The sequence below is a fragment of the Chrysemys picta genome, chromosome 3 (assembly GCF_011386835.1).
Source record: "Chrysemys picta bellii isolate R12L10 chromosome 3, ASM1138683v2, whole genome shotgun sequence".
Lineage (NCBI taxonomy): Eukaryota > Metazoa > Chordata > Testudines > Emydidae > Chrysemys > Chrysemys picta.
The window spans coordinates 72,401,582-72,426,594 of NC_088793.1; the positions used below are offsets into that span (position 1 = coordinate 72,401,582).

Consider the following 25,013-nt stretch of genomic DNA (forward strand, 5'->3'; position numbering starts at 1 on the left):
TCAACTGTCTTATGCAATTTTCTAATGAAAATATTGACTAGTAGTGGACCCTGGACAGACCCCTGTGAGACCTCACTAGATACATTCTCCCAGTTTGAAGGAGAACCATTGTTAACTATTCTTTGAGTATGGCCTTTCAACTTGTTATTCGCACACCTTATAGTAGTTTCATCTAGACCACATTTCCCTAGTTTTTTATGAATATGTCATATGGGACTGTGTCAAAAGCCTCAGTAAATCAAGATATATCATTTCTACAGCTTCTCCCTATCCACCAAGCCAATAACCCTGTCAAAGAAGGAAATTAGGTTGGTTTGTTCTTGATATATCCATGTTGGGTACTACTTATTAATCTAGTATCCTCCAGGTGTTTAAAAACTGATTCTCTAAAAATTGTTGTAGTATCTTTCCAAGTACTTAATTAGGCTGACTGGTCTATAATTTTCTGGTCCTCTATCTTTTTTAAAGATAAGTACTATGTTTGCCCTTTTCCATTCACTTGGAACCTCATCCATCCTCCATGAGTTCTTGATGATAATTGCTAACAGTTCCGAGATTACTTCAGATAGTTTCTTAAATACCCTAGGATGAATTTAATCAGACTCTGTCAACTTGAATATATCTCTCTTATCTAGTTATTCTTTAACCCATTCTTTCCTTATTTTGGATTGTGTTCCTTCCCTCTTGTTGTTAATATTACTTCTGCTACACATCTTGTCACAATTAACACTTTTAGTGAAGATTGAAGCAAAATAGGCTTTCTTGATGTCATCTGTTATTAGCTCTCCTTCCCCAATAAGTAGTGGATCTACACTTTTCTTCATCTTTATCTTGCTCCTAATGTATGTATACATACTTTTCTTATTGCCTTTTATGTCTCTTGCTAGTTGTAACTTGTAACTCATATTGTTGCTTAGCCTTTGTGATTTTGTCCCTACATCCTTGTGCTGTTATTTTTGCACTGGTTGGGGTACCATTAAAAGCACTAAATATAAAGGCCCTAAAATTGAAGCACCTCTGAAAATACATTCACAGGAAAATTTTTGATGAAGTTTCTTTGTAATGATTCATAAATAAATGTGGTTTTCCCAATTCTTGTTTTACATAACAAGTTGAGTTGGAAGATGTAAGTAAAAGCTACACAAACATGTACTAATAAATATAACCCCTCCCGACCATTTTTCTGGCAAAACCTAGGGCAGGCAGACAGAAAAGCAACATGACTCAGAAACTGCATAACCAGCAAGAAAAATACAGCTGTTTGGTAACAGAAGCTTTTACATGTGTAAAGTATGGGTTATCTAAAATCCAAGGGTTGATGCACTAAAAATAAACACAATTGGATAAAGATTAAACAATCTGTAATGTAGAAATGTATAAAAGACCAAAGCGAACAAGTGGGCCCAAACTGGACAAATACCAGATCAGAAACTAAAAAAATGGGACTGAAGGACCAGACCAAGGGATCAGATAAGGCAACGACTATTGTGGAAGGTGGAAGAATTTCCCTATGTCCCAGAATGTGGTAACTTGGGCCCATTTATCAATTCAGTTTTGTCTGTTATTATATATTTTATTTGCATAAATGTATGTCCAGACACTATAAGTGACAATAATTCTGTCTGACAGTGTAAAAATAAAGGCAAAAATTGAGTAATCTTAAATTAGGTGGATTTGTGACTCAGGTTCCCAACTTTTTATTCCAAATAATACTCACCGTTAGCAATTTGCCCATGTTTCCACTTTTTGTGTGCTTCTTTTTGGATTTTCAGGTAATTGAAGAGCTCTCGATGGAGCTATATTGGCCTTTTATTGTTCTTCTTATCTTTCCTTTGCATCAGGATAGTTTGCAGTTGTATCTTTACAATTGTGTCTTTGAGAAACTGAGCTCTCCTGAACTCTTATCCCTGCAATTTTCTTCCCCTGGACCCTTATCTACCAGTTCTCCAAATGATGAATTTTGCTTTTTTGAAGTCTACTGTCCTCATTCTGCTGCTCTGACTGCTTCCTTTCCTTAGAATCAAGAAACCTCTCATTTCATGATCACTTTCACCAACATTGCCTTTAACCTTCAATTTCAGAACCATTTCATCTCTGCTAGTCAGAATCAAGTCTAAAATGGCTTTCTCCCTTATTACTTCCTCTGCCTTCTGAAACAAGAAGTTGTCCCCAGTATATTCCAAGAATTTATTTTCCCCTCCTCACCATGTCAGGGTATCTGCGTGCCTCCCATTCCTCATTCTTCCCCCAAAGCCATGCTCCCTTATTCTTCATCTCATTCCAGAAGCTCGATGTGCATCACAATTTCCCATTTCCCCCTTCCCCACCAAGCCAGGGGTTCTGTGTGCCCGTTCTGTTGTCTGCTCTTGAGTGCAGAAGATAAAACAGATGAATTCATGTAGGGATTTGTTTTTCTGTCAGTCACTCCATGCTTTTTATCACTCATGCTTAAAAAAAACAAAGTGCAGAGTACAAAATACAGACTGTGACCATTTATGATAAGCAAACCTGATACCCTGAAATCAATGAAACATGGAATACTTCAGGGTTCATGAGTAGCAGCTGCTTCATATTTTATTGAATAGATTTCTTATAACCTTGCCTTTAAACAAATAAACACACAATGCATTCATTGTATATATGTTTGTTTAAATTGCCCAACTGCCTTCCTTAAACAACACATTTTTATGGATGGGCACTAATTGAGGTGGTTGAAAAAAAATTAAACAACAATTTTCCACCAGAAAACGTTGTTTCATTGAAATCGAAGCATTTTCTGGGACAATGTCAATTTTGACTAACTTTTGAATGAAAAAGATCTGAATTAATTGTTTTGACTTTCTTGTTCATCTCAATAATGTCAGAGCATTTTGTCCAATAACATTTATTTTTTCTTTATTTTGATTAATGTCATTTAAACATACATATTATATTAAATATTAAAGTTCATGTTAATATATTTGTTTATAACATGGCATTTTAAAAATATTTAATGCAGCCTGTTTTGAAATTATCAAGAGTCAAGTTTTTTATTTTACAGTTTAAGAATCTTTATTTCAAGGGAAACTTGCAAATTTTGTTTCAAATTGGAAAAGAAAGTGCATATCAAAATGCCAGATTTCCCATGAAACAGAAAATCTAGTTTCTGACCAGCTCTATGTACTAAGATGACAAACTGAGTGCACAACAGTATACATAGTTTCTGGCAGGCCAGTAAACTTCTAAACAGAACCTGCATATTTTTAGAATCATTTTTCTGAAAATTATTAATTTTACATCTGACACTTTTCCTCTGAGTTATAATTTTCAATGTCATATAAGTGACTGAGAAGCCTAAGTCCTATTTTCATAAGAGATTTAGCTAACTAGGAGTCTAGATCTCACTGAAAGTCAATAGAACATGGGTTCCAAAGTGCCTAATTCACTTTTGAAAATGGGACTTAGGCTCTTAAGACACCTACATACTTTTGAAAATTTTGCCTATGATTTATAATTATGCTTCTCTTCTTCCTATTCTTATTTGATCTTCTTTTTGTCTCTACTCCGACATGACACTTTCTTTAGTTGTATTCCTCTTCCCCTCCATTCTCATTTTCCTCTCCTTATATATTATTTTTTCCCCTCTTAACCTCACATTCTCCATCTTTTCTTGTCATTCTTTTTTGTTTTCCAGTAGTAGGTGATACTCCAAGTACTGCCAGCCATGGAGGGAACTAATTCATCACCTTCTGACAGCGTCTACTTCCAAAGTACCAATTCAGTGTCCTCAAAGTCAGGAACACTGAAACTAGTAACAGGACACTTTAAAAAACTGATTCTTTGGGTTCCTTCCACCTTGCCAAATAAAAATGAGGAAAATCCCATCAAAACTACAGGGACTTTCATGCACAAAGCTCATATGCATACCAATTGAATAATAGGCCCCTTTATGTTTTCCTGTGGTTTAGGACAGGCCCTATTGCTACAGTTCATTCATTGCTACCATATTTGTGACGTTTCTTTCTTTCAGTTTACCCACTATGCCAACTTTTGCATTTATCCAACTGTGTAAGACGTTCCCGATAGTCCTGCACCCCCACTGTAGTTACCCCCTGATGTTAGCAAAACAAATCATTAGACATAATTTTGGGAAATTTAAAAATAGCCAGTTTAGTGGAAGATTTAATCAAACATGGCTCAGTTTAACTTTCTGATGAAGATAGCTTTCATTATACTTATAAATTAGAGCAGATTGAAATTTTTTGACCAAAAGATTTTCCTGATGAAATAAACGTCTTTGTCGGATTTCCTAAACTTCCTCATGATGTGTAGGTATACAATGCCTTTGAAAGCCCAATTCATTGAAAGTTAATGGGAGTTGGACACTTAATTCCCATAGGTGTTTTTGAAAATCAGGGGAACCCCTTCAAAGATCTGATCCGAAGCCCACTGAATTCACTAAGAGTACTTTAATTAATTTCAGTGCACTTTTTCAATTTCCCAAAGCCCTGAGCATGAGCATGAGCATGCTAAGGGTTAAGTAGGAAAACCAAAAGTCTGTCTCTTTTAGCAAGTTAGGTTATGTCCTTTAAGGATACTGCACTAATGTTCTTGGAGGTGATTATTGCTGTTGTAAAATATTAAACAAAATATATATAATACAATGTGACATGCGAGGGTGCAAATTTAAATGAAAGCAGAGCTTATATATTGTTTTTACATTGTACCTGCCAGTCAAGCTGAAACTTCATGAACAACCAAGAAGCAATTTTCAATCATGTACTATACATCACGTAGGTCAGGTTCTTTTATGTAAATCTCTTTCACTGGAGTGTTTAAATTTCAATAAAAATGTAACTATAAAAAGTGTGGCTTTTATTTCTCCTCCTCTCTCTAATTCATCCTGAGTTTTGGAGAACAAGTGTTTTATTAAGCTTGACACCTAAAAGGGGCACTGTTTTAAAAAGGTGTTAAAATAAAATCCACATATGTTTTGAATAACGGCAGCATTGCAGCCGATTTCCGTACACCCCCTTTCTTTCCTGCAAGTTGGGGCTCACAGAGCTGTTTTGATTAGGTTAGCTTGAGTTCATCTGAATTCTTAAAATCACTGGATGGGTTTTTCCATACCTTATTGTTGGGAGTAGCTTAGTCACTTTCAGCATTTTCTATTGTGTGTTTGTTTTTTGTTGCTTTTTGCCTGTAGAAGATTCTTTTTGCCCACTCAGTCTGTAATTCAGGACAGTACTTGAGCCTGTTCTTATAAGATATAAGAATTTCAGAGATCATCTTATTGTGAGAAATATTATTTTCCTCTTCTTATTTGTTTCTCTTAAGATTTTGTGTATTTTTCTTAAATGGACCAGCAGGAAGTTTGTAGCTGATGCTTAAGCTCTTATTATATTTACTATGTTGAGGGATTAATCCTTTTTTTCCCTCCAGGTTGTTTAGTCAGTGTTGATTTGTGTGGAGACTTTTCCTCTGGTGCTGCTGGTGGATTTTTGCCAGCTCTGGCTCCTAGGAAGAAAAAAATCACCCAGCTAGCAAAAGTGTCTGGATTAATTTCTCTACCTTGAATTGGGTGGGAAAGATGTCAATTAAGGGTTTGATTCCTGGGGTTAATCCCTCTTCCCCACAGTTGTCTTTGATAGGACAACGTTAGCTACTGCACAAACTAAAGAAATTACCTTCTTTCTTTGTAGTGCAAGTCTTTTTAAAATTCAAATAAAAAATGAATCCAAAAATTGATGGGCTCCTTTAACAAATGCAAAATGTGAATGATCAGCAAACCAATTACAGAATAATTATCCTAAAACCCCAGAACAATTAATGAAAGATGTGAGAAATTTCAAAATAATGTGCAATTCTCTGGTAAGAGATAATGTTATTTTGAATAAGTTGGAGTCTCTGAAAATAAGTCTTCCATATAAAATATTTATAGAGTTAAAAGAAGATTTCAGGCTATACTAGATTACATAGCCATGCTGGGGAGCAAGGGAGGGTAGACTCTGGGGGCCCAGTCTACATGTGAAAGTTTTGCTGGTTTAGCTGTGTTGATTAGGAGCATGGGAGAGAGGGGGGGAAATCACTCTTCTAAGCAAAATAGCTGTGCTGGAAAAAGCTGTAGTGTAAATGCAGTTATACCAGCAAGAAGGTTTTTTTTTTTTTTTTTGCCAGTACAGCTTATTCCATTTGGGAAACTGGTATACCCCATATCAGCAAAAGAACTCTTGCTTGTCTAAAGTGTGTCTCCACTAGTATAGCTAACCTGGCAAACCCATTCTAGGCTAGGGCAGAAGTAGTTAGGTGGTATTTGTTCACCCTTTCCCCAAGCCCACGACCTGGGGAAATGGTCAGGGAGTGGGCAGATAGGGGAACGGCCATACAGCACAGGTGAGCCAGGGGAGAGCGGGTGGTAATTGATTGCTGGTATAGGCTAGCTGAAAATTACTCTTTCTCCAACCCAAAGGGGAACTAGGAAAGGAATTGTGTCTCAGAGGGGGCGTATCTGAATCACAATGCCTCCCGGATCTAATCATGGGAGATGCAGTTTACACACCACCTCAGGGCTCTGTCTAAAGGCATAAATTATCCCTTTAAGTGTAGTAATAATTAATTATTATTATCTAGCTCTAGTATAGCACTTTTCATAAGCAGATCTCAAAACACTTTACAATCCAGGTCAGCATCATTTTCACCAGTTTACAGATGGAGATAATGAGGTACAGAGAGAGGAAGTGACTTACCAAAAGATCCCCAGCAGGCCAAGGGCAGAATCCTGGTCTCCTAAAGCCCAGTTCAATGCTTTATCCACTAGGTCATGGTTGGAGTATGTAAAATAAATAAATATTCTTAGGGTTTGGAAGAGGCCAACAAGTTTTACATCCTGTTACATACTTTAATAAGAATGTGACATCTTAAGACTTGCTGATGAGCATTTTGGATAAACTACATGTTTCTTTGACATCCTAAACTGAGTACAAGAGTTGATTTCCTTCATTGTATAATATGAAATATGTTTGTAAGATATTGTTCGATAAATTAGTGGCTTCTGTATGTCTGATTCGTTAAAAGCCATAAAGTGTTAAACACATTTTCTTCAGTTTAAAAAATAACTATTTTAGTTTTCTTAATAATAAAAAAATGAATATTTGTATGCAGGGCCAGTTCAGCATGGCTGGGTGATGAGCACTTTGAAAAATCTGGCCCTTATTTAGGTTCTTAAATGGGAGCTGAGATCTCTTGAAAATGGGCCTGATGGTATATTTCATCCCTAAGGATTTTGAGGCATTTAACAGATGACATACAGGAATCAATTCAATAATTCTCTAACACACAGAAACACTAAGGGAATAGTTTAGGAAAAGAAGGAGAGAATAATACTGTATCCAATTGAAAGTTCCTGGGAATTTAGGTAATCAGAATTAATTGGAATTTGGCTGGCACAGCAGGGTTAATACCTCTATTGTTGCAAAAATTACCCTGGGGTTTTTAATGCTCAGTGTTATGTGTTACTGAAATAGTAGCCCAATACCTTCTCCCCATCACCTGTACTAGACTACAACAAAGGACTTTTATTTTGTTTTATATACAGAATGTTATTGGTAAGAAACTAGTTAACACTTCCCATGGAAATTATCCACTTGAACATGTGTGCCATGCAAATGATGTTGAAGTTCTAAGCCACAGAGCAATTTACAATCATTCATTCATTATCAGTAAGATTTAATGGAAATCAATACTACTTTGAAGTAATGAAAAAAATCAGTAAGTTCCAATTCTGCACTTGACTTCATTATCACTAACTTAAATCAATAAGCAAACTTTAAAAGTTCATTTGTCTTTAATATGCACAAAAGATTGAGAGGAAAAAAACTAGAAGAGCCAAAGAAATCCAATTAATTTCAATCATTTTTGTCATTTATCAATAGCAGCAGTGTGCCTGTCCTATCTCGGAGAAGTTGACATTGGTGTTCTCTCAGTGCCTCTTCTAAAGATACTAAAAGTCATTGATATGTATACAGCAGTGTACAAAGAACTCTCCATCACCAGAACAGGGTTTTCCTCTTAATGCCTCTACATCGCTCTCATTAACACTAATTGCAGTTACAAGGGGAAAATAAACCTCAAAGCATTACCTAAATGCAGTCCAGAAAACATTAAAGAGATCTATTCAGTTACTTAATGTTTCTACTGTTACTGTACATTTGGATGCTGATATTTTTGCTAAATAAAAAAAGAGATTTAATTCCTCTTATATTTCCACTGGATTTCATATTCAATGCCAGTCACAGGTGAGCAACTTCGAAGCATGGGTGGCTGCAGTCTGCATTCAGAACACATATATACACATATCACTGAGAGCTAATTTTTCATATGTACAAACTAATAAAAGCCAAAGACTGAGAGAATTATAGGACAAATGGTTCTCAATGGCAGCAGGTTTCTGCAACACCTTGCTACTAAAACATATTTATTTCACAAATATAAGATAAGTATGTAGAGGGATATAAGTAGTGTTTCACCTTTCCATGTTAATATTGGGTGAGATGATGTGTTTTAAATGTAGAGGCATTTGTCAGTATTTTTGGGATTCCATATGTACAGTCTAATCTTTCAAGAATAATAGTTAAACTAAGACATTTCCATAAGCCAGCACAATAAATTGACCATTCTTTCTTTAGCGGTTTATATAGTGAATGTGCCTGTGCCGGTAGCATTTTCACCTCAGAACCTCTGGGCTGAAGCCCTACATCAAACCTTGGGCTCATACACAGTGCTGATAATAGAGTGCAACACTAATGGCAGATTTTGCATTGTTAGGCCCTGACCCTACAATGATTTTTGCATGTGCTTAACTTTATGCAAAGTAAGTAGTTTCATTGAAATCAATAGAGCTATTTCCATACAGTTAAGCAGGTGACTACATTTTTGGCAGGATTGGGGCCTTAGAGGTGATGTCCTCTGCATGACATGTTAAGCCAACATCCTTTGTTTGGCTATACCAAAAAAAGGACAGGAGACATTTGATGTGGTTTTAATCAGGACACAACTTTATTACTAGATGTCTGACACTACCTGGCAGATAAAAGTGTACAGTGCAGGTAACTCCATGTTCATTCAGTATCCATCACGGGGCTTCTGACAGCCCCTCTATTTTTCCACCCAGGTCCCCACGCCAACCCATTGCTTGGACCTTATCCCATCCTCGAACGATGGTTAAGGTGGGCAATAAGAAACAGCGTTTGGCTTCTTGCTGTACACGTCATAGGAACCCTGAACTCTGGCCCCATTCCGCTCCTTTAACAGACACCTCCTTTTTAAGTCCTTTACCAAGCCCTTTATCCAGTCACTGTGTCCCTTCCTTATGGAGCACTGGCACTGGACATTCGCCTCACTCTTACATAATGAGTTGTGACATCATACCCTAACACCCTTCCCTACTCACCATAACAAAGCCCTCCCTGAAACCACTGATATATCTCCCCCCCACACACTCCATCTTATTCAATCTGGGAGGTGAGGGAAAAATTCCTTCCCAGCCCACCTAGAAAGGAGCAGCTAGCACAATGCCCACAGCAGGTCCTCACCAAACCTGGTATTTTGCCACCTCCAATGGGGAGGGAGGGGGTTTGCTGCTTTGCCTGGTCTGGGGAAAAGTGACTTCTCCCACTAGTCTTGCTCTTTAACTCCCTAGCACTTCTGGTCCCTGGGGATGAGTCAGCATAGCCAAACTGACTCACTCCCTCTTTTGCAGCATCCTCTGAACCTCTCCCTCCCCCTGCCGATAAACTACTATTCCCTTTCCTGAGGCAAGCCGGATAGCTGCCCGTGCTCCCCCTCAGACCCCGCGCTTAAACATGTGGTACGATCATTCTGCTCATTTAAGTCACTCTGCGGGTGGAAGTTAGCATGGGCTTGAATCAACATTGCATTGCTTCAGTTTTACACCACTGTAACTCCATGAAGTCACTGGAGTAACACAGTGATGAACCTGGCCTCAGGTTAGCATTTAAAGACAAATTAGAGAATAATTCCATCCACCAAGATTGCATTTACTGTAGGGGCAAAGAGACTGCCAACCCATTCCCCATCTCAGTCCTCACAGGTAGAAGGACTATACAGTTCCTATCTTAGAGGCTACATCTGGAGTGAAAAGCAAGGGCATATTTGTCTGAACTGGGTGTTTTTAGCGAGTGGCTGAGTTGGTTTGCTGAGGGGCTGGTAGAGGAAATACTTGAAGTCATGGTCAGTTTGTTGTGAGGGTATTTAGGTAAGAGTGGTTTTAAGGAAAGGTTGAAGCTGGTTTTCTGGGCTTGGAGAAAGATTGGAAGGAATTGATTCATGTCAGATGATTTGCTGGGAGAGGTGGAGGGGGCATTGTATGGTGTGACTACACAATACAAGAAGAAATAAACCTATGAAACATGTAAACTTTGAATGCACTTTTATGAGTCTTGACAATCCATTAAATAACAAAAAATACATTCTTCACATCTCAGAATTCAAAACAGCCATTGAACTCAGATACCAGTCTTTTATTGAGTGAATGTAAAACAGTCCACATAAGCTTCCAGAATAATGCACAAGCAGAACAATGTCATCATGTTAGTACATGGAACCCTCAAGTGTGAGGATGCAGACACAAATGGCTGCATTTAGATTAGAAGTTTTAAAAACATTCTAAAGTGAGAAAAGAAAAAATCTGTTTTGAAAACAAATTTCATTTTGATGTAAGCTTTTATTATTAGCTAAACTATAACTTATTTTTTAAAATCTGTTCCTTGAAAGCTTTTCAGTGCACTACACTAAATTTACTGAAAAATATACACACTTCACACAGTCTACAATCTCTTACACAGTAAACCAACACTAACCATTAAAGCCGTTTGGGAAACGTTTTTTGTTGATTCATCATGGAAAGGGTCAGTTATGTCAGATTTTCAACTTGAAAACTTTTTGAAAGAAAACATGGTAAAGTTATCAAAATATTTCTTGTCTACATTTTTGAAATGAAAAATTCCAGTTTTCAAATTCAAAACAAGTTTTCATTTCAAAATTTAAGCTAATTACAGTTTAAATAAATAAATAAACTGGTTAAAATCAAAATGGAACATATCAAAGTTATCAATTCAAAATATCTAGACTGATGAATTTTCTTCAGATTTTGGTTTGTTAAAAATGTTGAGATTTCTACTTTTCATCCCATTTTGGAAAGGAAGAGCTTTTCTGTATCTCAAAAATTTTTATGGGATGGAAAACTCATTCACGACTACCTCTACTAACCTTCATTCCCATATATTTCAGCCAAACCCATCTCTATTTGCATAGTATAAATATGGACAGAACCTTACTACCACCAAAATTTCCAGAACACAAACCCAAACTGATAGCACATACTCTCAGCTTTTATAAACCAGCATAACTCCATTGACTTCCATGGACCTATGCTGATTTACATATGATACACTTCATGTGATTTACTGGGTAACATTTTTCTCTTGGTTATACTTACAATATTGAAATAAAAATTTGGCCCAGTGTATATGGTGTTCCCTATGTGTATTGCTATAGCTGTTAATATTTATCACTCGTGCAATACTCACAGTAATACATGTCATATTATCCAGTGTTTGGGACCTAACCCACATTATTTATGAAAGTTAACCACCCTGCTCAGAAATGCTGACTGATAGGTGCATGCTTCATTTCTTCCCCACGTCAATAATGAGAGTAGGGAGCAGAGCAGGAAGAGAGCTATGCTAGGAAAATTATTCCTATAGCAAAATCTTCTGCCATGCCCCCAACAGATATGGGAATGGTTCTGGTAGTGTATATGTGCTCATTTAAGGTCCAATCCAATTCCCACTGAAGTCAATAGGACTTGCATTGCATTGAGTCCAATGGGCACAGGATTGGGCCCTTAGCTGGTTGTCGTTTTTCACCAGCTCAAAATTTCCTTTGGGTCACCAATCTGCTGGGATTTACCAAAGGAAGGACAAGACCCTGCTTTCTTTAAAAGCAATAGGGACAGAGTGGGAGATCCTGAAAAGAGGAATGTTCAAGGATACATGAGTACTCTATTTTTTTCTTAAATTAGAGACAGTGTTGTTCACATTAGCACACGCTGATCAGTGGCGGATTACCATATTGGCTGATAGGGCCCATGCCCAGGGCCCCTGGCCAAATTGGGGGCCCCTGCAGGAGCGCCGGCACCCTGGCCCTGCCCCCTGCTCCTCCTCTCCCCCCTGCCTCTTGGCCCTGCTCCTCCTTTTCTCCCTCAGCCCCTCCCCCAGGCCAGAAGATGGAGCTGCGATAGGGAGAGTGTATTCCCCCCGCCCTCCTCTGAAATTCAGTGTTGATAAAAGCAAAGTAATGACCTTGGAAAACAATCACAAACATACATACAAAATGATGGGATCTAAATTAGCTGTTACCACTCAAGAAAGAGATCTTGGAGTCATTGTGGATAGTTTTCTGAAAACATCCACTCAATGTGCAGCGGCAGACAAAAAACCTAACAAAATGTTAGGAATCATTAAGAAAGGGATAGATAATAAGACAGAAAATATCATGTTGCCTCTCTAGAAATCCATGGTACGTCCACGTCTTGAATACCGAGTGCAGATGTGGTCTACCGATCTCAAAAACGGTATATTGGAATTGGAAAAGCTTCGGAAAAGGGCAACAAAAATGATTAGGGGCATGGAATGGCTGCCATATGAGGAGAGATTAATAAGATTGGGACTTTTTGGCTTGGAAAAGAGATGACTAAGGTGGGATAGAGAGAGATCTATAAAATCATGATTGGTATGGAGAAAATAAATAAGGAAGTGTTACTTACTCCTGCTCATAACACAAAAACTAGGGGTCACTAAATTAAACAAATAGGCAGCAGGTTTAAAACAAACAAAGAGATGTTTTTTTTTTTTACACAACGCACAGTCAATCTGTGAAACTTCTTGCCAGAGAATGTTGTGAAGACCAAGACTATAACATGATTCAAAAGAGAACTAGATAAGTTCATAGAGGATAGGTCTATCAATGCCTATTAGCCAGGATGGGCAGGGATTTTGTCCCTAGACTCTGTTTGCCAGAAGCTGGGAATGGCCGACAGGGGATGGATCACCTAAATGATTACCTGTTCTGTTCATTCCCTCTGGGGCACCTGACATTGGCCACTGTTGGAAGACAGGATACTGAGCTCAGTGGACCTTTGGTCTGACCTAGTATGGCCATTCTTATATTCTTAAGACATATGGTTACTCTAGACCGGGGTTCCCAAACTTTTTTGGTTGCACCTCCCACCACCGAGTTCTCACCCCCCTTGGGAGCTGGGGCCAGAGAAGGGAGTGGGAGCTGTGGTGAGGCTGGGGGCTGCAGTGAGGAGAGGGGCTAGAGGTGTGGCTAGGGCCATGTCCAGGAATGGAGCCATGGTCAGGAGCAGAGCTACGGCTGGGGCTGGCGACAAGGCTGCAGCAGGGCCATAGAGAAGCTGGGGACCACAACAGGTCTGGATGGTGCTCCCTTCCCACCCCCTGGGTAGGCTGTCCTGGGCCCTGCCGCATCCCCCCCAAGCGTTCCTCCATGCCTCCCATGCTGGTGCACCCCACAGTTTGGGGACCACTGCCCTAGGCTATGATAAGAGCCCCCCAGGGAGCCCAGGCAGATATGGAGAGCCCTTTGCCCTCCACCTGGGCAGGGTGACCAAGAGCAGCCCCCAGCCTGTGTCCCTGCCCCCCAGGGCATCTGGAGGGTCCAGGGCACCCCACAGCAGCCCAGTATCCCTAGGTAGCTCTTACCATGGCCTGGCTTCTGGTCAGGCCAGAGGGGGCATGACCTTGGGGGAAGGGGAGGAGCAGGGGGTGTGTCCGCCTGGTGTGTGTGTGTGTGTGTGTGTGTGTGTGTGTGTGTGTGTGTGTGTGTGTAGGGACCAAAATGTTCTTTGTGCCCATGGCCCAATAAATATTAATCTGCCTCTGATGCTGATGTGTAATCACAGTGGACAAGAGTTAAGGTGTGTTTTTTTTCCTTCCAGGAAATGGGCAGGAATAAGTCATCTTATTTATTTATTTGGGCTGGGATAAAGCACACACACACACAAAAATACGGCTTAAGTTGGGGTCCTGCCAATACATTTTGTGAGATTCCAAATCTTGAAGAGCCTTAGCCCTCAACTCATGGTGAAAAGTTTCTTAGTCCATGAGTTTTTCTGCTGATTTCAAGTGGTAAGTAGCAAATGAATATGCAGCAGAATTGGGCCTTGTGAGTACACATATATGTGCATATAAATACTATAACAAATTGAATTCAGCTAGCTTGTATACCTAAACTTGAGGGCAGAAATTAGAAATTAAACAAAGTTTCCTGTTTTTTTGGAGAGTGATGAAATAGCCATCATTCAGTGGATGCACAGAAACTCATTGTTTAATAGCTTTTAAAAATTCCAAACATATATTTGCATTGACTAACATGGAAATAATGTTTCTACTTTATGTTATAATAATGTATCTATATTTGTTATGAATGTTGATTTGATATAGTGCATTTGCTTTAATACTACGTTTTCAATAAACAGTACTTCAATGAAGACAATATTGAATGGACTGAAAAAATTACCATATCTATTTGGAATAATATGCTAGAGAGGGGAAAACCTAGGATATTCTATTTTCAATAAAACAGTTCTAGTAAAATTAGAATTATAATATATGACACCAAGTTTTTTGAAAATAAGTTAAACTCATTTAAAAATATGAAATTGGAATGTAAACTAAGGGAAAAACAGTGAACGGTCATTGGAATATTGGTCATTAAAATACACATTATCCAAAATTTCTCATGAATGATTTCCTCCCGTATATCTAAAATTAAATGCAACATATGTAGGTGATTAAAAACTGCCATTGGCCTTAGAGATTATTTGTTGACAATACACACATAGTTTTACTTTTTGATCTCTCCTTACACTCCTTGGTGAGATAATATTTTGTTTGTCTCAGCTTAATTGTCACCTAAGCCCAGTGTTTCTATTCTTGAATTGCCTTTGCTTATCAGATTCAGTGCTACCTTCTGTCACGGAGTGTATCAGGCCCTTGGAGGTCCCCCACAGGAGGCCTCGTGGTCCTACCACACCTCTCCCCAGGAAAGGAGCAGTGGAGGTGGGTCCTTGAAGCCTGCCTAGAAAAGTTGCAAGAATCAGAAAATAAGAATGGCAGTAGTGGGTCAGAGGTCCATCGAGCCCAGTATCCTGTCTTCTGACAGTGGCCAATGACAGGTGCCCCAGAGGGAATGAACAGAGCAGCTAATCATTAAATGATTCATTCCCTGTCACCCATTCCCAGCTTCTAGCAAACAGAGGCTAGGGACACCATCCCTGCCCATCCTCGCTAATAGCCATTGTTAGACCTATCCTCCATGAACTTATCTAGTTCTTTTTTGAACCATGTTATAGTCTTGGCTTTCACAACATCCTCTGGCAAGGATTTTCACAGATTGACTGTGTGTTGTGTGAAAAAAATACTTCCTTTTGTTTGTTTTAAACCTGATGCCTATTTCATTTAGTGAACCCTAGTTATTGTGTTATAAGAAGGAGTAAATAACACTTCCTTATTTACTTTCTCCACACCAGTCATGGTTTTATAGACCTCTATCATATCCCCCATTAGATAAGTCCCAGTTTTATTAATCTCTCCTCATATGGCAGGCGTTCCCTACCCCTAATCATTTCAGTTGCCTTTTCTGAAGCTTTTCCAATTGCAATAAATCTTTTTTTGAGATGAGGAGAACACATCTGCACATAGTATTCAAGATGTAGGCCTACCATGGGTTTATAGAGAGGCAATATATTTCCTCTCTTATTATCTATCCCTTTTCTTAATGATTCCTAACATTGTTAGCTTTTTTGACTGCTGCTGCACATTGAGTCGATGATTTCAGAGAACTATCCACAATGACTCCAAGATCTCTTTCAGCTAATTTAGACCATCATTTTGTATGTATAGTTGGCATTATGTTTTCCAATGTGCAGTGCTTTGCATTTATCAACATTGAATTTCATCTGCCATTTTGCCCAGACACACAGTTTTGAGAGATTCTTTTGTAGCTCTTCACAGTCTGCCTGGGACTTAACTATCTTGAGTAGTTTTGTATCATCTGCACATTTTGCCACCTCACCATTTATCCCTTTTTTAAAGATCATTTATGAATATGTTGAATAGGATTGGTCCCAATACAGACTCCTGGGGCTCACCACTATTTACCTCTCTCCATTCTGAAAACTGACCATTTATTCCTACCCTTTGTTTCCTATCTTTTAAACAGTTACTGATCCATGAGAGGATCTTCCCTCTTATCCCATGATAGCTTACATTGCTTTAAAGCCTTTGGTGAGGAACCTAGTCAAATACTTCCTGAAAATCTAAGTACACTATATCCACTGGATCACACTTGTCCACATGATTGTTGACCCCCTCAAAGAATTCTCATAGATTGGTGAGGCATGATTTCCCTTTACAAAAATCATGTTGTCTCTTCCCTAACAAATCATGTTCATCTATGTGTCTGATAATTCTGTTTCAACAAATTTGTCCTGGACTGAAGTTAGGCTTATTGGCCTATAATTGCTGGGATCACCTCTGGAGCCTTTTTTTAAAAATTGGTGTCACCTTAGCTATCCTCCAGTCATCTCGTACAGAAGCTGATTTAAATGATATTTTAGATACCACATTAATAGTTTTGCAATTTCACATTTGAGTTCCTTCAGAACTCTTGGGTGAATACCATCTGGTCCTGGTGACTTATTACTGTTTAGTTTAACAATTTGTTCCAAAATCTCCTCTAATGACACCTCAATCTGAGACAGTTCCCCAGATTTGTCACCTTAAAAGAATGGCTCAGGTTTGGGAATCTCTCTCACATCCTCAGCCTTGAAGACCGATGCAAAGAATTAATTTAGTTCCTCCGCAATTGCCATCCTTGAGTGCTCCTTTAGCATCTTGATCATCCAGTGGCCCCACTGGTTGTTTACCAGACTTCTTGATTCTGAGGTACTTAAACATTTTTTTGCTATTTTTTTTTTTGAGTCTTTGGCTAGCTGTTCTTAAAATTCTTTTTTGGCCTTCTTAATTATATTTTTACACTTCATTTGCCAGAGTTCATGCTCCTTTCTATTTTCCACATTAGGATTTAACTTCCACTTTTTAAAGGATGCCTCTTTGTCTCTCACTGCTTCTTTTACTTCATTGTTTAGCCATGTTGGCACTTTTTTGTTTCTCTTACTATGTTTTTTAATTTGGGGCATACATTTAAGTTGAGCCTCTATTATGGTGTCTTTAAAACGTTTCCATGCAGCTTGCAGGGATTTCACTTTTGGCACTGTACCCTTTAATTTCTGTTTAACTAACCTCCTCATTTTTGTGTCATCCCCCTTTCAGAAATTAAATGCAACAGTGTTGGGCTGCTGTGGTGTTTTCCCTGCCACAGGGATGTTAAATTTAATTTTATTGTGGTCACTATTACCAAGCAGTCATCTATATTCACCTCTTGGACCAGATCCTGTGCTCCATTTAGGATTAAATCAAGAATTTCCTCTCCTCTTGTGGGTTCCAGGACTAGCTGCTCCAAGCAGCAGTCATTTAAGGTGTCAGGAAACTTTATCTCTATATCCTGTCCTGAGGTGACATGTACCCAGTCAATATGGGGATCGTTGAAATCCCCAATTATTATTGAGATTTTATTTTAATAGCCTCTCTAATCTCCCTCAGCATTTCACAATCACTATCACAATCCTGGGTGGGTGGTCGTTAATATATTCCTACTGCTATATTCTTATTATTAGAGCATGGAATTACTATCCATAGATATTCTATGATACAGTTTGGTTCACTTAAGATTTTTACTTCATTTGATTTGACACTTTCTTTCACATATAGCGTCACTCCCCTACCAGCACAACCTGTTTCGTCCTGCCAATAGATTTTGTACCCTGGTATTACTGTGTCCCATTGACTATCCTCATTCTACCAAGTTTCTGTGATGCCTCTTATATCAATATCCTTATTTAATACGGGGCACTCTAGTTCACCCATCTTATTATTTAGACTTCTAACATTTGTATATAAGCACTTTAAAAACTTGTCACTTTTTAGCTGTCTGCTATTACATGATGTAATGAATGGGACTCTTAGTTTAAAAACTGCTATACGACCTTTTTAAATTTTAAGTGCCAGCAATCTGGTTCCATTTTGTTTTACATGGAGCCCATCCTTCCTGTATATGCTCCCCCTTTTACAAAGGTTTCCCCAGTTGCTAATAAATCTAAATCTAAACCTCTCCTCCCTACACCATCATCTCATCCACGCATTGAGACCCTGCAGTTCTGCCTGTCTAACTGGCCCTGTGCATAGAACGAGAAGCATTTCAGAGAATGCTACCATGGAGGTGACCTGGACTTCAGTCTCATACCTTGAAGCCTAAATTTGGCCTCCAGGACCTCTCTCCTATCCTTCCCTATGTCATTGGTACCTACATGTACCACGACCACCAGGTGCTCCCCACAAGTCTATGTAGATGTCTTCAGAAATCCACAACCTTCGCACCAGGCAAGCAAGTCACCATGCAGTTCTGCCAGTCATTGCAAATAAAGCTATCTATGTTTCTAATGATAAAATCCCCCATAGCTATTACCTGTTTCTTCCTAATAACTGCAGTTACTTCCCCGGAGAGGTATTGTTAGTGCGAGAGGATACCACAACATCATCTGGAAGGAGGGTGTCAACTATGGGACATAAACGATTTGCGCCTGATGATACTAGTGGGGCACATATGGCACCTCTGAAAGGAATTTCCAGCCCCACCTCTCTTGGCCAGGGCAGGCAATCCCACCAGTTCCCAGGAAGCTGGAGCAACAAGAGCACATGTCTCTGGGTAATCTAATTCACAAACACAAATGCAACTACCATCTCTATGCTGATGACTCACATATCTACCTCCCTACTCCAGACCTGTCTCCTTTTGTCTAAACTAAAATCTTGACCTGTCTCTCTGACATTTCCTTGTGGATGTCTAGCCATCAGCTCAAGCTCAACATGGCTAATACAGAGTTACTAATCTTCCCCCAAAACCCTCCGCATTACTTTCTTTCATCACTGTGGACAATACCACTATCCTGGCCATCAATCTGGCCCATAATTTGGGAAATATCTTTGACTCTGACTCCTCAAATCCAGGCTAAATCTAAATTGTGTTGATTCCTTCTGTAGAACATCTCTATACAAAAGGCTTTCCTATTAAACCAGACATGTAAAACTCTTTTCCAAGGTCTCATCGTCTTGTGTCTCAATTACTACAACATCCTTCTCTCTGGCCTTAACAAATGCAATCTTGCCCCGTTTGTATCCATTCAGAATACTGCTGCAAAGATCCTATTCCTAGCCCATCATTTGGACCATGTCATCCCTCTTATTGCATCCTTCCACTAGGTCCCCCTAGTCTTTTGCATCAAACTTAAGCTATTTGTCACCATTTTCAAGGCTCATAGACTCATAGACTTTAAGGTCAGAAGGGACCATTATGATCATCTGGTCTGACCCCCTGCATGCTGCAGGCCATAAAACCGTCCCTACCCCTTCCCTGGACTCTGCTGCTGAAGTCCCCAATCCTGTTACTAGTGACTTCAATCGGCAGAGACCCTCCTGCTAGAGATCCCTGCCCCATGCTGCGGAGGAAGGCGAAAAACCTCCAGAGGCTCAGCCAATCTGCCCTGGAGGAAAATTCCTTCCCGACCCCAAATATGGCGATCAGTAAGACCCCGAGCATATAGGCAAGAGTCTCCATCCTGACCCCTGTTAGCCATTATGCTATTTACCTACCATTGCTTGGTTTTCTTGACTACTATGTTTTACCATTAAACCATTCCCTCCATAAACTTATCTAACTTAATCTTAAAACCAGACAGGTCCCTCGCCCCCACCGTTTCCCTCGGAAGGCCGTTCCAATATTTCACCCCTTCATGCTCTAGCCCCACCCTGCCCATCATCTCTCATTCACTATTGAGAGTTTGACTTCTGCCTCCAATGAGCCTCTGAAGCCAGCCACCATCACCCACTTGTTAAATTTTCAAACATGCACCTTCATTGTCAGTGCGAGAGGACTTCCAAGACATCCCTCATGCTTGGAAGGAACTCCCTGGGAACATTTACCATCTTCATTGTTCTCCCTCCTTAACATCTCCTTTGCCATGATGTCTACAAAAACCTGACAACAGTTAGGCAGTTGGTGTGCTGAGACCACTGCCTGTTATGTTGACCAAAATTGTCTCTTTGCTTTTGTGTTCTCCCCTATCTGACTATATCCATCTGATGTCTCTGTTTTTTATTTAGACTGTAAGCTCTTTGGGGGAAGGGGGGCAGGGAGCTGGGACCATCTTTTTGTTCTTTGTTTGAGTAGTTCCTAGCACAATGGGATCCCGGTCTATGACTAAGACTCCTAGGTGCTGGGATAATACAAATAATAAGTAATGATGATGGGCCAATCCCCCATTTTATTAGGCACTATTCAAACATACAACAAAGAGATTTCAATCCAAGTAAGAGACAACATCTGGACACAACGGACCAAGAGGGGGAGCACAAGTTAAAAATGAGACTATATTGGTCAGCATAATAAGCAGAGGTCTCGGCACACCAGCTGCCTAAATTACTTTATTGACAATCTTTAGTGAGACTCCCAAGTTGCTTTACAAACATTAGCAAATTTAGCTCAACACCTGTCTGAGGCAAGAGAATATTTATTATGCCTTTTGCATCAGTGAGGAGATTAAGACACAGACAGTTTTAGGCCCAGATCATGCTCACTGAGACCTACACATTGAAGTAGCAACACTCCGCATAGTAATATGCCTCTGCAGAATCAGGACATAAGTGACTTGCCTAATTTCACACATGAATTGTGGTAGATCAGGGAATAGAACTCTGGTAAACTGACAACCAGTACAGTACTTTTACCACTGCTTATACTTCATTTCAAATATGCTTCACTCCAGAAGTTCTGGTTTGGACAGCTACTGCATTGTAAATAGTACCAACAAATGCATACAATGACACAGTTTATGGTGGATGATTGATAATCAGATTTTTTTTTCCACAAAGCAGGTTAGAGAATCTTTTATTTCTCCACTGAAACTTTCAGCAGAAATTAAATCCATTTTTTTCCCCATGGGACATTTTCAGTTGAAAATTTCAACTTTTTGTGAGGAAAAAATTAAATACAAAAGTTTTGGGGCAAAAACTGCTGGAATTTTTTTTTGAGGTTTTAGATGTTCAGTTTTTAATGAAAGACCAAAACATTTTGAAGAAAACACACACTACTTGAAAAAACATTCATTTAGTCAAAACCAATTTCATAAGTTTCAATGGAAAATTTTCAACCACCCTAGGTCAAATACTCAAAGCATGGATTTGAAATCACATAATCAGTTCTTTTAAAGTCTTTGTGTGAGTGAATCTATTATTTAGCCTCTATAAAAAGATACACTATTACAGGTCTTTCTTTGAGAAAATGAAAGGAGTTTGCTTGGAAACTGTGGACTGTTATATTTGATAACAAAAAAAGTTAGTAAAAAACAGAAAAGTGGTGCCAACTCTTGCAATTTTATCACAAGTTTCATGCCATTGGTGTTTTTCCTAAACCACTAGATTCTAGGTATTTTTAATATATTAGAATATCAGCTTCTATTTAAAAAAGTAAATTTCTACCCCTCATAGTTGAGATAAGCTTGAAAATCCGCATCCTAAGCATCCTAAAAGTTCAAAAGCAGGGAGGCAAACAAGAAAAAATAACACATGGTTTTTGAATGCCTGGGATTGGCAATACTGAATGTAGCATTTCTATGCAATTGCTTGAGTGTTCATAGGCTGTGCTGAGGAAGATGGTATAAGAACATAGGTTGAAGAACATAATAAATACCCTACTAAGGGCTCAGCTGTGACCCTGCCTCTGAGCCCACAGGGGAACATGAGCATGTAAGGTTCTGTGGCCTGCATGGATCACAAATCAGATTTCAGGAGGAAGAATACTGCTAATACTCTTACCCAGTGAGCAAATTACCTGGAAGTGGATGGACATGGGCAAGCAATACATGGAGTTTTGGCTTCACCCTCCTCCCCCTTCCCGCAGTATGCTGGTCATCAGAGATGAGCTGATGCAAGGAAAGAGAGAAAAAGAATTGCACCCTCCTAAATTACTATCCCTGTCTCCTCAGGAGAAAAAAGGGTAGCAGAACCTAAGGGCTTTTCATGGGTGGCACAACTACACATGCTCTCTGTTTTATCATTTTGAGTTGAGCTGATTGTTATCTAGAAGTCTTAACAGTTATTTCAATAGCTTCTAAAAATCATCATATAAAACTGATAATATCTGATGTGTGTAAATGCCTACTGAAGAAAATAGAAAAGAGCATAAAGTCTGGCAAGTCAAGTACAATTACGCACGTCAAAAAAATAATTCGAAGAGCAACTAGTAAAAGACACAAAAACTAACAGCAATTTTTTTTTAAATACATCAGAAGCAAGAAACCTGTCAAACAATCTGTGGGGCCACTGGTGCTAAAAAAACACTCAAAGAAGACAAGGCTGTTGTGGAGAAGCTAAAAGAATTCTCTGCATTGGTCTTCACTGCGGAGTATGTGAGGGAAATTTCCACACCTGAGCCATTCTTTTTAGGTGACAAATCTGAGGACCTGTCCCAGATTGAGGGTGTCAGTAGAGGAGGTTTTGGAACAAACTGATAAAGTAAACAGTAATAAGTCACTAGGACCAGATGGTATTCACCCAACATTCTGTTAGCTTTTTTGACTGCCGCCAGGGCCGGCCCACAACATTTTGGCACCTGAGGTAGGGAGCTCAAATGAGGCCCCCATACCCCTTCGCTTGGGCCAAAACTTTGAAAGGTCTCAATTCTGGGTCCTACTGGCGCGCTCCCCCCCACCCAGTCTGGCACCTGAGGCGGCCGCCTCAGTTCGCCTCATGGTAAGGCCAGCCCTGACTGCCGCTGCACATTGTGTGGATGTTTTCAGAGAACTATCCACAATGACTCCAAGATCTCTTTCTTGAGTGGAAACAGCTAATTTAGACCCCATCATTTTATATGGATAGTTGGGATTATGTTATCCAATGTGTATTACTTTGCATTTATCAACATTGAATTTCATCTGCCATTTTGTTGCCCAGTCCCTCGGTTTTGTGAGATTCCTTTGTAGCTCATCGCAGTCTGCTTTGGACGTTAATATCTTGAGTAGTTTTGTATCATCTGCAAATTTTGCCACCTCACTGTTTACCTCTTTTTCCAGATCATTTTATGCTGTATGGGGTGTATTTTTAGAGCCTTTTAAAATGAAGAAAATATTGTTAATTTTCTAGCTATTGAGTCTATTTGTTTAGGCTGGAAAATTATTAAGTTGCCAAGCACTGGATAGACTGTCTTCACACTGTGCCAAAAGTCACATTGTTCCTAAATCTATGGGGCTGCTATTCAGAGATACAACTGTGAATCGTGTGACAAAAACTGTAAGGCACACCTTAGCTAAGAACAAATATGCATCACTAGAAAAGGCAGAGGTATTACGCACTGCAGATCCTAGAGAATATATTAATGAAGCAAGATTTAATGCTTACTCACAAGATTCTGGAATATTAATCAAATGACCTATTTTTTAATTAAAAAGGCATTTTAAATGAATTATTTATGAAAGAGTACAGCTGTAACCTTGATAATATTAAACTGTTCTGGGCTGCTGAAAGGTATCGCATAGCATTGCCTATTCATAGTTAAACATGCAGACTCTATTAATATTGTCTACTGCAAATATGAAGCAGTCTCTAAAGAACTGGAAATAAATGGGTACATCCATTTATATTGGATCATTAGTATATCTTGAAACCAATGGTTCATTCAGAAATCTTATATCATATTCTTTTGTATATACAGAATGCATTCATAGTTATTTACTTCAGTTTTCATAATTAGATCATTTCACTTATTGCAGTTAACATTAGGGGTAATGCATCATGCAGACCTGGGGTGCGTGCTTAACTCAAGAGCACAGCTCTCTGAAGAGATTTATGTGTGTGTGTGTGTGTGCTCATTTCAAAGTTGAAGTAACTGAAAATGAGTTATCCAATAAGAAGTTAGGGGTAATCTCTGGTTAGTGGACATAAGTCATTTATATGCCACCACTGCAGACAGCAAGCATACAGTGTGAAATCCTGACACCACTGAGTCGGCAAAACTCCCCTTGCCTTCAGTGGGACCAGGATTTCACTCTCCATCTTAGATTGTAGTTAAAGACAGACAAATTCATTTTTTCTCATTTTAACCTATTGCAGGTTTGAAAATTCAGTTTGAACTCAAGCTAGATTGGCTTTGGATTCTACATCAGGAGAGACTGGGAAAGCAAAAGTACTAGAGGGAGCAGACAAAAAAAAAATCCAGTGACACGACAGAATCATGAATGGAGTAGAGAAAGGGCAGAATGAAAAACAAGTGTAGGGGCTACTATAAAAAAGGAGCATGAAGAGGTATCAAGAGAAAATTTTCAGTTAAAAAAAAAGTATGTGTGTATATACACAATACATACAGGCCACCCACATGAGCCAGCTTAGCTTACAGAAGGTTCTGGTGTCACTGGCACACAACAGTGGCTATTAGAAATCTTTGGGTTTGTTTCGGAATTAAACCCTTAATGATTTTGAAAGGAAAGGGAGGTGAAATTATTATTAGTTCTGTAAATCAACAATAGTTTGTGGTTCACCTATTTCTGGTTGTAATATTGTGTTTTTCTTTACTTTACAGACCTTGTAATGCAGCTGGCATTTATGGGTCAAAATGGCCCTGCATTATTTCATTAACAACATATTTTGTTACATTGCCTGACTTACCCATGTGAATCAACACATTGTGCTAGAAATAACCCACCACAATTTAATATATCAGACAGGTAACAGCACTGGAAGAAACTAACACATCTCTCCCTAATG

The 25,013-nt window shown here is 39.1% G+C and overlaps 1 long non-coding RNA gene across 1 annotated transcript in view; it reads right to left on the reverse strand.

The window, feature by feature from the left end:
• Window positions 1-3,004: 3,004 nt before the first annotated feature.
• LOC135982036 (uncharacterized) overlaps window positions 3,005-25,013 on the reverse strand; it is a 45,582-nt gene continuing 23,573 nt past the window's right edge. The window contains exons 2-3 of the long non-coding RNA XR_010599235.1: window positions 6,726-6,792; window positions 3,005-5,496 (exon numbers count right to left, since the gene is read on the reverse strand). This is a non-coding gene — a long non-coding RNA (uncharacterized LOC135982036). The remainder of the gene's footprint in view (window positions 5,497-6,725; window positions 6,793-25,013) is intronic.